Here is a 15337-nt window from a genome sequence, read left to right on the forward strand (position 1 = left end):
CCCTCAGCCTCTGTTGTAGATGGGCCTATTTTATGGCAGAGGTCCCTAATTTCCGCTGTGATATTTTCCAATTTCAAAGCAAACTAATTTATTTAATGCCCAAGAATCTGCGCACCATTCATTGATTTATCAAACCATCTAAAAGTTCTCAACCCCCACAAGAGGGCTTTCATTCCAAAGGATCAGACATTTAGCAACGACAGTAAGAAAAAGAATTTCCTTATTTCATAAACATGATTCTTTATTTCATAAACATGGCATGAATTTCTGCCTTTGGAGAACAAGTACCCGAGTGACTCACCACTTTCTTCAAGCTAAGAGTTAATTTGCAGTCGTGTTGTTGCAGAACTTCAGAACTTCCCTTGTCTGATTAATATTCCAGAGAGGGAGTTCTTGTGTCAGGTGTTAGACATCAAACTCAAAATGCTGTACAGAGATTAGCCTTCATGTTAGAGGAGAACTCCGGTCGAATCGGGATGGAAGGGCCGCAGAGCCTACTCCGCTTTGTTTCAGATATTCCCACACGTGAGATAGCAGCTACCAATGCGTCGACCATAACACAGTCTTCCTGCTTTTCTGACTTCGGGCTCGAGCTTTCCAAAGATGGAAACAGGTTCACACCGTCCGGGAAATTGGTGTTGGTTACTGTAATTCCCTTCAATTCTACTGCACGTGTGATGGCGTCTTGGCGGGAAAGTTCTCCATGATCTCTAACTTTAGTCTTCATTGTTTGTGTCTTGAACATGTTTTCCGTGTGAAAGACAATCCATGGATGTCCTGCAAAGCATTTAACAGTCAAAATTGTGACTAGAGTTTTAAACAGATAAACAGAGTGAAATGGGAAAAGGCCAAAATGCATACTTAATACTTGGTCTGTTGTTAGTCTCATTGAAACATCCCTCGTCAGCATTTGCCCCATAAGATCCCGAGCAGGTTTGGATATCAACTCCCATAGCCCCGTGTGGAAATCAAGCTTCACATTTTTAACAGCCTCGAACATTGCTTCCTGAGAGTCGCCTTGAAATGGGAAGACCCCAACCAACATTGCGTGAAGGATCACCCCGGCGCTCCAGATATCTACTTTCTCAGAATAATGCCCCACAAGAACTTCTGGGGCAAGATAGGCTGGGCTACCTGCCACACCAGATAATCTCTGACCTGTACACAGTATGCACTCAAATAAGAAAAAGATGATGAAATACATGAAAATCAACATATGTGCGAGAAGAATAAGAAATCCTTAAGATACATAGTAACATACTTGGCTGAAATTTTAAGTAGTTTATTTTCTAATTTATTTCAAAAAACTAGGAATGTTGTTTGTTCAAGAAGCACAGTGTCACCGTTCAAAACCAAAAAGCAAGAAGTGCAGTGTCATCAAAATGCCCCCACATGTCTTGACTAATTGGTGCAAATTTTCTCTTCACAAGAAAAAATTTGACACCTTCATTGAACAGCAAAAAGCCTTTAGATGAAAGATGCAGCAAATTGTTTTGTTATTACAAAATACGTTGGGATTATGATTCCAAGAAAGGCCTTTGTTTTTTTTTTAATTGAGATATTTCATTAATATTAAGATGGCAATAGGGACCAGTAGTCCCATCTTGCACTACAAAATATTAAGGTGGACAGGGCCGACATGCCGGCACCAGTCCAAAAGATAAACAGAGCATTGATATTAGTTTGTTTTCATCCCTATACTTTTCTAAAAACTGTTCTTTACAACATCTTCCGACCCCCATTTATGTATCACCTATGGAGGATTATGCCACCACACAGTAACTGGCGAACAACGTAATCCCTTAAAAGTATCGACTTGCAAGACTAGGAAGATAAACGCATTTGTCTTCTTTGAATTCATCCCTTCGGAACTCTTGCTCCCCCAATGAAACTAGCTAAACTAATGAGACAAAACAGAGCAATAGGAACACTCTATCAAGATACTGCAATAGAACCTAAAATCAGGATATGTATTTTACCAATTCTATTCAATAGGTCGTGGGCAAAACATTCTTCTGATTCTCAAGCGAGTAAATTGCACCTTTGATTAGTATAGCCCTTCCACATACTATTGAATCCAACCTAATCTCTCATAAAAGCAGAAACGTGGTTTCTTTGTTTCCCTACTTCCCGGTCCTCTTTACATTCTCCTACTTCTTTTCCTCTGATCATTCCCTATTCTCTCCTTTTCCTCTTAAATCTTCACGATTTAGGTTCTATTTCATCTGCCATGTCCTTCTCTACTCTGTCCTCTACAACTTTGGATTGCTCTCCAAGGAACATCGCCCTAGTCTTGACCATAGTCTCCTGATAAGAGAATCCCAAGGCGTCTCCCATTACAAAGAATTCCTTAAAGCTCTCCAGTTCAGGGTGCCCAGGGTCGTCACCCCAGGAAAGGCCTTTATTAATGATATGATCAAATTAATTTGTAGCTAATTTAAAGGTAGATTGATAATATATGGAAGTGCTATACAGTTCGAATGGTTAGGATGATCCTCTGGATCTGATTTTTTGTGGACACCCTATCTATGTGAGGGCCTTAAAAATGAATGGTTTGGATCACCCAAATAATGTGGCCCCCACTGTATTTTAAGCTAGTGTGTAGATAACTTATCTACACATGTGTGTGGGAACCGTTTTCTCTCTCTCTCTCTCTCTCTATATATATATATATATATGTATATACATCTATATATATATATATATATATATATATATATATATATATAGATGTATATACATATATATATATATATATAGAGAGAGAGAGAGAGAGAGAAAACGGTTCCCACACACATGTGTAGATAAGTTATCTACACACTAGCTTAAAATACAGTGGGGGCCCACATTGTTTGGGTGATCCAAGCTATCCATTTTAAAGGCCCTCACATAGATAGGGTGTCTACAAAAAATCAGATCCATAGGATCATCCCAACCCTACGATTTGTGGAGGTAAAATGGATGTCTTTAAACCTTTGCAAATTAGTCCATTTTTTGCCTCCACAGTTCGAATGGTTAGGATGATCCTATGGATCTGATTTTTTGTGGACACCCTATCTATGTGAGGGCCTTAAAAATGAATGGTTTGGATCACCCAAATAATGTGGCCCCCACTGTATTTTAAGCTAGTGTGTAGATAAGTTATCTACACATGTGTAGGAACCGTTTTCTCATATATATGAGGAAAAGGATTGTGAGCTTGAGCGTTCCAATCAAATGGTGCGCTTGAGCTCTCAAACCCATGTGGCCCACATTGTTAGGATGATCCAAAGCATTCATTTGAAAGGCCCTTATATAGATAGGGTGTGTACAAAAAATCAGCTCCATAGGATCATCCTAACCCATCCATTTGTAGAGGTCAAAATGGACAGACCACAAATCTGCCCCTTTTTGCCCTCCACTTTTGGAGGGGTTAGGATGATTCAACGGAGCTGATTTTTGGTACACACCCTATCTATGATAGGGCCTTGCAAATGAATGGTTTGGATCCTCACAAAAATTGTGGGACCCATGTGATTGGTGCACTCAAGCGCACCATTTGATGTTAGAGCTCAAGCGCACGAACACATTCCTCATATGAGGAAAAGGATTGTGAGCTTGAGCGTTCCAATCAAATGGTGCGCTTGAGGTCTCAAACCCATGTGGCCCACATTGTTAGGATGATCCAAAGCATTCATTTGAAAGGCCCTTACAGAAATTGTGGGACCCATGTGATTGGTGCACTCAAGCGCACCATTTGATGTTAGAGCTCAAGCGCACGAACACATTCCTCTCTATATATATATATATATATATATATATATGAGAAAACTGTTGGTGAGCTTAAGCGCACCAAACCTATGGTGCACTTAAGCTCCCCAATCACATGGGGGCCCACTTTGTTAGGTGATCCAAAGCATTCATTTTAAAGGCCTTATGATAGATAGGGGGTGTACCAAAAATCAGCTCCATAGGATCATCCTAACCCCTTCATTTGTGGAGGACAAAAATGGGCAGATTTGTGTCTGTCCATTTTTGTCCTCCACAAATGGAGGGGTTAAGATGATCCTATGGAGCTGATTTTTGGTACACCCCCTATCCATGTAAGGGACTTTAAAATGAATACTTTGGATCACCTAACAAAGTGGACCCCCATGTGATTGGGGCGCTTAAGCTCACCAAAAGTTTGGTGAGCTTAAGCGCACCAACAGTTTCCTCTATATATATATATATATATATATATATATATATATATATATATATATATATATATATATATATATATATAGAGAGAGAGAGAGAGAGAGAGAGGTTAGTGATTCTAGTCGGTAGACTAGATAAGGCTATCTACTCCACCCTTATTAAGAGCCGTCAGATGGTAAGTGGAATGATCCCAACCGTTCAAGATTTACAAATGAAAACGTTAACAAAAGAGGGAGAGAAACCCACGCTGGGTTTTCCCTCTTCTCTCCCTCGCTGGTTTTCCCTCGAGCTCCATCGCTGGTTTTCCCTCGAGCTCCCTCGCTGGGTTTCTCTCCCTCGCTGGTTTTCCCTCTTCTCTTCTCTCCCTCGCTGGGTTTCTCTCCCTCGCTGGTTTTCCCTCTTCTCTTCTCTCCCTCGCTGGGTTTCTCTCCCTCGCTAGTGAAACCCAAAATCCGACTCCCTCGCTGGGTTTCTCTCCCTCGCTGGTGAACCGGAAATCCGACCCTCGCTGGTGAGTCCTAAAACTCTGATTTACTCTTCTTCTTTTCTCTTCTCCCCAGCCATGGAAAGTAAGAGCTGTGGGTTTTTTTTGGTTCAAAACCCATAGAAAGGTTTTTTTTAAGGGCATTTTTTTCTCCCCAAGGACAGTTTATTGGGGGTAGTCTTAACCCACTGTAGACACCCCATTTTGACCGTGCCCTAATCCCTTCATTTTGTGCAAAACCCCACCAAATCAATCAACTAGGTTTCCAAACTTCACCTCAAGGTAGGTTAGGGTCCCACTAAGATCCCTGCAAAATTTCGTCAGAATCCGAGCGCGTTTGCCTAGCAAACGAACCCAGGCGAAGTTGTAGTGTAAAACAGAAGAGGGGGGTGAGTTTATCCTAAGGGGGGGCGATTTTATTCCAGAAAGGACATAATTTCTTCGCACGCCTTATCAAAATCCGCGTGAACCGCGCGCTCATCAAGCTTGGAGTGCCAATATCACCACCCATTTTTTACTTATAAAATTGAAAAATCCATTTTACAGAGGGGGAAGGATTTCATTTTCTAGAAAAGGAGATCGGGAAGAATTTTTGCAGGGAGGGAGAGAGCCGCGGCAACCATTTCCATCTTCCCCAACCAGATACACCCCATTTTCTCCACCATTACCCACCATCTCCACCTATAAAAGGGAGATCGAGTTGCTCATTTGAGGAGTTGATTTTTTCCGATAAAAAACATAGAAAGAGAGAGAGAGAGAGAAAGATTTCCGGTCATCTTCTCCGGTGGTTTTTCTCTGCTCCGGCCATCAATCTCCGGTGAGATTTCAACAACTCATTCAATACTACTCATAGTCCACCTCTTATAGATCTAAAACCCTAAATCCAATCCATCATCATCAGTCATCATTTCAAACCCTAACCCAAACCCTAGTTCGTTAGCCTCTGCTCCTTTGGTCATCTTCTTCGGCTGAATTTCGACGGAGCTCCGATCGATCATTTCTATCTGTTGACTCACCGGAGCTCCGGCGAACTCAAGCTTCGGTCATCTTCTACGATCGATCCTCATCAGATCTGAAGATTTCTTTTTAAGAGAATCTTAGTGTTGTAAATTGATTTTAGAAAGAGAAATTCTCGGTTTTAGAAAAGAGAAAACAGATCTGGTTCTAAACCCTAATCCTTGATCTCTCTTCTCCAATCAATCGTTTCTGATATGATCTACTTTGGAAGCCTTAATATTCTAGATTTTTAAACTAGAATCCCTGGTTTTTCTCAAGCTTTATCCCTCCGGTCAAGCTCTGATTGAGCTCCGGCGAGCTCAGGCCAGATCTGCCATCAGTAGATTCTCTCGGATTCCGGCAATTCTCAGAGAATTTGGTCAATTCCTTCAATTGTACTCATCATCCCGTTGAAGACTGATTCTATCGAAGAGGTAAGCATCATTTTACTCTTCTCTTGTAAATCAATTACAATTCCAACCCCTGTTTGAGTCAACTCTTTGTTCCAGCTTCAGTTTTCTACAGCCTTTGTTTCACCCCTGCTAGGAACCTGGGAATTTTGCCTCATTTGGTTTATTCTGTGAATGGTTAAGTTCATCCTTCCCTTTGATTATCCTTTAAATGGCCAGATAGGGTTGCTATCAATAAGGGTGTGGGTATTGGATTAGTCATTTTTTTTTTAGAGGAGTTGACAGAACTTTAAGGTTAATGATCTGTAATGGTTCTATTTGGTGATTGAGTGATAGAATACAATTCTCAACTGATCATGTGCTCTGAGTCCTCATTTTACTTCACCATTTTCCATCCTTTGCAGGTTTTGATATGATTTGGCAAGTGATTTCCTCTATTAAGCCTTGTCATATCACGACAGTTGCCTTGCTATATCATGATTTTTCCATTCAGTCTGTGTGAATTGCTATATGTCCCTATTTGTTGCATGATTTTGTGTTCATACTTTTTCAAGATGTTATTTACTAATGCCTGTTTTTATTATCATTGGCTATGTATACTCTTATACTGTAGGTAGAGTATCTTGATATGAGAATATATTTCTATGGAGAAGAATAAAAAACAGAGTGGATTAGTGTTTATGTTATATGGTTAAAATCATTTTCTTTAGATTAGAAGTAAGCTGGTAGTCACACTATTCTAATTGATTCTTTTATTTTTGTTAAGTCAGTTTGTACAACTATATAGCTTTTAAGTTCATCATTTTTACTCAATATAATGTCCCACTATATAGGGTAAGGTCAGTGTTAATTCATTTTAATTCAGTGGATAGTGTTGTGTCAAGATAACCATATTCTCAGACCAGGCTGTATAATTCAAAACTCTCACTCTCACAAATCTGCTTATATTTCACTCTCACAGTTTTTACATTTGAATCTACACAAGTTGATGCCCTGTTATGTATTAAAATTTGTACAAATTGAAAATATCATTTAATATGTTTCTATAATCTGTTGGAAATTTAATACTTCTCTTTCATATTAAGCTTTGAGTTGGGGTTCGAAGACGGTAATAAATGGATTGTTCAGGTGAAATTATCTCAAAGCTTATTATATTCATTCCTTTTTATTTAAATAAATTGTTTAATAGGAAGAAGGAGATCAGATGACTACTCTATTCGATATTATCGACATGAGTACTGTCTGATTTCAAGGCGGGATATAGAAATATTATCATGTGTATTTGATATCAGATGATTACTTTAGCATCATCTGATTTCATCCCCATATTGGGGTGGTGTTTGTGGTTGGGCATAGAAGTGTTTGATATTGCTTTCTTTTACTTTATTAGGCTATCCAGCGGCTGGTCTGGACAAATTAATGTTGTTTATCATTTTATGATTGCTGAAGATTGTGTATTTTTTTTATTGAAAATTATTCTTTGCTCAGCACTTGATTTATTTTTATAAGAATAGAATGGAATTTGCGATTATCTGATAGCTTTTTCTTCTTTCTTTGATAGACTAACACAGTCTTATAGATTTCTGTTAATTTTCTTTAGATATTAGAATCCCCTCTCATTGCAAGGGCGGTGAAGGTGCTAGCCTAAGCCCATCCTTAGGGGACTCTCTTAGTCCGAGTAGCCCTCCCCTCGTTTGTTTTTAAGACGTGCCCAGTCTTTTGAGATACCCTTAAATATTGTCATTTAGAGCCCCAATTTAGGGAGACAGGCTATGTCTCATGTAAGAAAAGTTATACTCTTTAGAGACAAGCTTTGTCTCATTAGTGAGTTCACCCTTAGGAGACATGCCATGTCTCGTCAGCATCTCTCTTAGAGCCCATTCTTGTGCTTAGAAAACTTGCCCAGTTTTGCTAGCATTTTTCTCTATCCTGCCTCTGTGTCTAAGAGACTTATCCAGTCTCATTCTCTTACTAAACCTCCTCTTTGTGCGTCGTTTGGTTTTGGGAGAACACCTTACTCGGCTTGGCATCATACCCCTACCCTTATGGGTATTGGGTTGCACATTTGTTGCACCCTAGGGCTAGGTAGCTGTCCGGCCCGGCTGGGTGTTTTACCTTTGCCAAATATGCACAAGGTTCTTTTTCCTTATTACTTGTGAGCTTTATCTTAGCTTGATAGTCCACTAGCATAGGAATCCGTCCTTAGTCTAGAGAGTCAGTCCTCTTGTTCAGGAATCAAATTCTATCATCATAAGGGTTAGGATTCTATCTTACCTGTCATTCAAATCATGTGTTTTTTTCTATCCGCTCCTGCAAGGTATAGGATGCTGTCCAACCCTTGCAGAGTTGTTATTCTATTCATTCCCCCGCAAAGCATAGGATGCTGTCCAACCTTTGCGGGATATCAGGAGTCTGTCCTCCCCTCATGATGATAGGATTCAATCCTTTTTGTGTTAAAAACTCAAAAAAAACACTATAAAACAACCAAAACAACAAAAAACATTTTAAAATCCAAAAATCTCAAAAATCTCGAGTCATTAGGAGTAGCTAGGAATTCTGTTCCGAACTACGTTGGCTTGATCCCTTTCAACAGGGTACGTAGTGCAGCTTGGGATCCACATCCCAAGTCCAGCCAAACCTTTAAAAATAAGCATTTTAAATCTTTCAAAATTACAAAAATCTTTCAAAATATTATTTTTTCGAAAGGATCTTCCTCTAGAGTTAGGAGGTTGTCCTAGTTAGAGAGTTTTTGAGTCGGGAGTTGCTCCCTCGTTCGTTGTTTGTTTGTTGTGTGTTTTATTTGTTTGTGTTAGAGTTAGGAGTGAGTCCTAGCTAAGAGTTTTACGCCTCCGTCTGGTCAGTTGGCGATCCATATCGCCAATTGATGACTAGGTCTAAGATGCGATAGATCCTACTGTTTTTCTTAGGATATACAGCCTAGCTACACATAGATTATAGGAACCACCTGCATTAGTTTAGGGCTAACCTGCATTTAGTTAGGGCATATAGGGTGTCCTAAAATCTACAATCCATTGGAATTTAAATAATCACACAAGAAGCTTTAAGAACTAGTCCGGTCTTTTAGATCGAGTCTAGGATAGAGGTCTAGATGTCTTAGGCATCATAGCTTAGAATAGGTGTGAAGAACTACGTTGCCTTGATTCTCGTGGAGGCGGGGATACGTAGGCTTCTTTGGATGAACATCAGATCATCTAAAGATTCGGGCCTAGGTATAGATTAGAGTCTTAGGATTGTATGGTATCGAGTCATTTTCTATGTTTTGCAGTGTTTTCTTACTTTATTGCGCAGACCTTATGCTTTTAGCTGTAGCATGCATGTGTTTGCACACCAGAACTTAGACACCAATTTAGGTTTGACATTCATAACCTAGTGTGGACCCCGATCCTGAGAGGACTGGTGCGGCGAGGGACGCGAGGTCCCCACAGCCATCCTCAAAGATCTCCACAAAGTGAAGGAGAGCTCTGCCAAGGAACTCTCGAAACTGATGCCACCCTCATAGCATAGCTCGAGTGGCGATATAAAAAGAAAGAGATATGTCTTGATCCGGAGCCAGGGCTCGAAACCGAGACATACCTAAAATAAACTCAGAGTCGCCATCCATGGACATGCCATGGAACCAAAACAAATGCTCTGTTTGCAATGGATAACCAGAGATACAAAGGGTCCGTGCCTGATGACGAATGGGGAAGGGGTTAGGCGCCCCCAATTCGCCCAAGTGCGAACACTTGGTCTCTTATGCCATTTTTCATTAACTTCGAAGAAGTTTGGGTAAAAATCATGTGAAATGGGAACAAATATCCCCGAGTGAACGTCTACCTAATCATGCATGACTCGGGGATGAAATAATAAACACACATAAAATAAAATGAAAGATGTGTCACCTAAGCATAGCTAGGTTATGAGTGACATGCCTAATGGGTGTCTAAATTCTGATGTGCAAACACATGCAAGCTATAGCTAAAGGTACAGGATCAGTACAAGAAAGTAAGAAAACACATCAAAACATATAATAACAATACAACAAATCCTAAGACTCTAAATTATTAGCCCGAGTCCTCGGATGGTCTGGTATTCATCCAAAGAAGCCTACGTATCCCCGCCTCCACGAGAATCAAGGCAACGTAGTTCTTCGCGCCTATTCTAAGCTAAGATGCCTAAGACACCTAGACCCCTATCCTAGACTCGATCTAAAAGACCGGACTAGTTATTAAAGTTTATTGTACGATTATTTAAATTCCAGTGAATTGTGGATTTTAGGACACCCTATATGCCCTAACTAAATGCAGATTAGCCCTAGGCTAATGCAGGTGGTTCCTACAACCTATGTGTAACTAGGCTGTGTGTCCTAAGGAAAACAATGGGATCACTAACGCATCCTAGACCTAGTCATCAGTCGGCGATGTGAATCGCCAACTGACCGGACGGAGGCGCTCCTAGCTAGGACAAACTCCTAACTCTAACACAAACACACAACAAAAGACAAACTCCTAACTCTAAAACAACATAAACAAGCACACAACAAATAAAAGACAAACTCCTAACTCTAACACTCTCTATCTAGGACAAATTCCTAACTCTAGAGGAAGATCTTGTTGAAAACAAGGTTTTGAAGAAAAAGGGTTAAAACATTTATTTACAAAGTTTGGCTGGACTTGAGATAAGAATCTCAAGCTGCACTACGTACCTCGTGGAAGAGGATCAAGCCAACGTAGTTCGAAACGAACTCTCAAACTACGCTTCTAAAAGAAACACTCAACACTTTAGATTTTTTTTAAGGTTTTTTATATTTTCAAATGTTTTTTTGATATTTTTAAAGTTTTCAAATGTTTTTTTGGATTTTAAAGCTTTTCCAATGCTCAGAATCTCTAAATGTTTTCAATCTTAAAGGGAACACGCAAGAACAACCATAAACTAGGGCAAAGCCCTAAATCCAAAAGGGGAAACCCCGAATAAGCAACTAACGCCTCAAAGAGACGAACCACAACAAGAAAGATAGTGTCCCAAAAAGAGAGAAAACGATCCAAGATCCCAAGCAAGCAAAGCTCTAATAAGACTGAGTTAGTCTCTAATAAGAGCGACGTAATCAACAACTCTAAAGGAGAAACTCCGAACTAACAACACTAAAGGGGGAAAACAAATGAGTCAGAGACTCTCTAATAACACTACCGAGTTAAAGACTCAACTCTAAAAGAGGAGGCCACTCTAACATGAGGCTAGGTAAGCCTCCTAAAGGGGAAACTCTCTACATGAGACAAGGCTTGTCTCCGAGACGTAAATGACGTAAAAAGGAATAAGAGACCCTGTGCACATTTGGCAAAGGCAAAACACCCAGCCGGGCCGGACAGCTACCTAGCCCTAGGGTGCAACAAATGTGCAACCCAATACCCATAAGGGTAGGGGTATGAAGCCAAGCCGAGTAGGATGTTCTCCCAAAACCAAACGGCGCACAAAGAGGAGGTTTAGCAAGAGAATGAGACCGGGCGGGTCTAAAAGGAATAAGAGACCTTGTGCATATTTAGCAAAGGTGAAACACCCAGCCGGGCCGGACAGCTACCTAGCCGTAGGGTGCAACAAATGTGCAACCCAATACCCATAAGGGTAGGGGTATGAAGCCAAGCCGAGTAGGGTGTTCCCCAAAACCAAACGGCACACAAAGAGGACTAACGAGAGAATGAGACCGGGCGGGTCTCCCAAACACACACAAAAATGGGCTCCAAGTAACCTTATCATTGCCCTTGCAAAGGGGGAAGCAAGGCTAAGACTCACCCTTATTTTAAATAAAATACCACTCTTCACTCAAATTTTTGAAAACCTTTGATCCAATGTCCGATCCGATCTGACAGTTATTTTACTCTATTCAAGTAGAACATCGTATTAAATTTTGGGACGAAACGGATTTGAAACACTCATGCAGATCGTGATTTTAAGCATACACATTTAATAATGAATTAAAATCATTTAAATGCTTAAAAATCATGCAAAAATCTAAAGAAAATGATGATGTCCTTTTTATCTCTTTGAATACAAGCGGGCCCCACATTAGCGGGTCCCACACGAGCGGGTCCCACACCAGCGGACCCCACACAAATGGGTCCCACATCAGCGGGCCCCACGCAAGCGGGTCCCACATAAACGGGTCCCACACACAGCGGGTCCCACATCAGCGGGCCCTACATAAACAGGTCCCACACAAACGGGTCCCACACAAACGGGTCCCACATCAGCGGACCCCACATCAGCGGGCCCCACACAAGCGGGTCCTACATAAACGGGTCCCACACACAGCGGGTCCCACATCAGCGTAAACGGGTCCCACACAAACGGGCCCCCATAACTAGAAATATCAAAATCTCAGAAAATCCAGCGAAGATTCCTTTCACAGTAGTTTTTTTCTCTTATTATTATTATTATTTTTTTTTAACCAAATTGTTAGGAACATCCATTAAAACAACGAAAGCAGATTCCTATTCAAATCTACTCAAATACAATCAACTGAAACATAAACTTTGTATATAAAAAAAAAATAAAAAAATAAAAAAAATCACACAGGAAAAGCTAACATCCAGAGAAAACATGATTTAAATTTCCAGTTCTAAGCATAAGCATTGAAAGTATATAAAAATAAAATGAGAAGAATTATGAAGGGAAATACCTTCTTTTACAAAGATCGGAGAAGACGATCGGAGCTAAGGTTTGGATCGGAAATGAATCGGAGATGGATCAGAGAAGTATCAGAGAAGGATCTCAGATCGGAGCTTAGATCGAAAAAAATGAATCTCAGATTTGCAGAAAAGGCCGGAGGAAAATGGGGGAAGACGATCAGAACACGGCCGGAGAAAATGGAAGCCGTAGGATTGGAGGTGTAGAGGTTGCCGGAGAAGGCGGTGGTGGCGGCCGGTGAGGGAAGAGGAGATGAAGGTTGGATCTCCGGCGGATTTGCCGGAGATGATGAGCTCTCTCCCTCTGCAATTCTCTCTTTCTCTCCCTCTTTCTTTTTTTTTTCTTTTTTTTTCTTTTTTTTCTTTTCCTTGGTCTTTCTCTGATTTTTTTCACTGTCCTCTCTCTCGTTCTCCCTTCTTTTCTTTTTTTTTTTTTTGGTTTTCTTCTCCCCTGGTTTTCTTCGCGAGAGAGATCAGAAGACCCATCATGAGTCATCATGATGGGAGAAAATGAGAATTTTTTGTCCCCCTCTTGTCCCCCCCAAATTCCCTTAAATTTTGCAAAAAAATAAATAAAAAAATAAAAAACAATTTTCAAATGGCATCGGATGCCATACGAAAACCAAAATTACTCATTACGCCCATTTTTAAAACCAAGAAAATGATGACTGTCCTTATTCTCTCTTTGACCACATAAGCGGGTCCCAAAACAGCGGGCCCCACACAAGCGGGCCCCACGCAAGCGGGCCCCACACAAGCGGGTCCCACACGAGCGGGCCCCACACGAGCGGATCCCACATCAGCGGGCCCCACACAAGCGGGTTCCACACAAGCGGGCCCCACACAATCGGGTCCCATATCAGCGGGCCCCACATTCATTCATTTTCCGCCTGACCTCGGGATTTCATTCGAATACGCGGGTTTAGGGTCCTGTCAAAATGGGGTGTCTACACTTAGCTCGTTCGCTAGGCAAACGTGGTCGGATCTTGACGAAATTTCACAGGGACCTTGGTGGGACCCTAAGCTAGCTCAGGGTGCAATTTGGGACCCTAACGCACTGATTTGGGAAAGTTAAGCACAAAACATGGAGGTGCAGGGCACGGTCAAAATGGGGTGTCTACAGATGCCCCTCTTTGGCAGAGTGTGCTTGTCACACGATTGGCAAAGCTGACAAGACAACACATTTTGGCCGACCCGATTGTCAAAACAAAATAATTTTTTTGGGTTTTGATTCTAAAATGGTATTCACAAAGGTAAAATATCAAAGTAACACTATGAAACTCAAAGACTAAAAGCAAAGGGGAGATAACTTCTCACTGACTCTTAACTCGGTGCTTGCATTGAAGAATGAAGATTTTGATTGACAATTTAAACCAAGAATCACTTGGCTAATTATCGGGTGCTAAAACGGGTAAAAAATATTTGAGAAGACTCAAATTATCAATACCGGAATACAAGACGGGTAGAGAATGTTTGAGAAGACTCAAACTTTCAATACCGGGATACAAGACGGGTAGAGAATGTTTGAGAAGACTCAAACTTTCAATACCGGAAGGATGATGATATATCGAGTTTTTATCCTGGAATCGAGAGCCAGATCATTCAAAACGGGTAAAGAATGTTTGAGAAGACTCAAACTTTCAATACCGGATTACAAGACGGGTAGAGAATATTTGAGAAGACTCACATTTTCAATACCGGATACATCGAGTTTTTATCCTGGAATCGAGAGCCAGATCATTCAAAACGGGTAAAGAAATATTTGAGAAGATTCAAACTTTCGATACCGGAATACAACACGGGTAGAGAACGTTTGAGAAGACTCAAACTTTCAATACCGGAATACAAGACGGGTAAAGAATATTTGAGAAGACTCAAATTTTCAATACCGGATTTCAAAACGGGTAAAAAATGTTTGAGAAGACTCAAACTTTCAATACCGGAATACAAGACGGGTAGAGAATATTTGAGAAGACCCAAATTTTCAATACCGGATTTCAAAACGGGTAACGAATGTTTGAGAAGACTCAAACTTTCAATACCGGAATACAAGACGGGTAGAGAATATTTGAGAAGACCCAAATTTTCAATACCGGATTTCAAAACGGGTAAAGAATGTTTGAGAAGACTCAAACCTTCAATACCGAAATACAAGACGGGTAGAGAATATTTGAGAAGACTCAAATTTTCAATACCGGATTTCAAAACGGGTAAAGAATGTTTGAGAAGACTCAAACTTTCAATACCGGAATACAAGACGGGTAGAGAATATTTGAGAAGACCCAAATTTTCAATACCGGATTTCAAAACGGGTAACGAATGTTTGAGAAGACTCAAACTTTCAATACCGGAATACAAGACGGGTAGAGAATATTTGAGAAGACCCAAATTTTCAATACCGGATTTCAAAACGGGTAAAGAATGTTTGAGAAGACTCAAACCTTCAATACCGAAATACAAGACGGGTAGAGAATATTTGAGAAGACTCAAATTTTCAATACCGGATTTCAAAACGGGTAACGAATGTTTGAGAAGACTCAAACTTTCAATACCGGAATACAAGACGGGTAGAGAATATTTGAGAA

The 15337-nt window shown here is 40.6% G+C and overlaps 1 pseudogene; it reads right to left on the bottom strand.

The window, feature by feature from the left end:
* Positions 1–418: 418 nt before the first annotated feature.
* LOC143857633 (serine/threonine-protein kinase PEPKR2 pseudogene) overlaps positions 419–15337 on the bottom strand; it is a 30649-nt pseudogene continuing 15730 nt past the window's right edge.

The sequence above is a fragment of the Tasmannia lanceolata genome, unplaced genomic scaffold (assembly GCF_043159265.1).
Source record: "Tasmannia lanceolata isolate RefF3 unplaced genomic scaffold, GAP_Taslan_0.1 ptg000025l, whole genome shotgun sequence".
In the NCBI taxonomy this organism is placed as follows: Eukaryota; Viridiplantae; Streptophyta; class Magnoliopsida; order Canellales; family Winteraceae; genus Tasmannia; species Tasmannia lanceolata.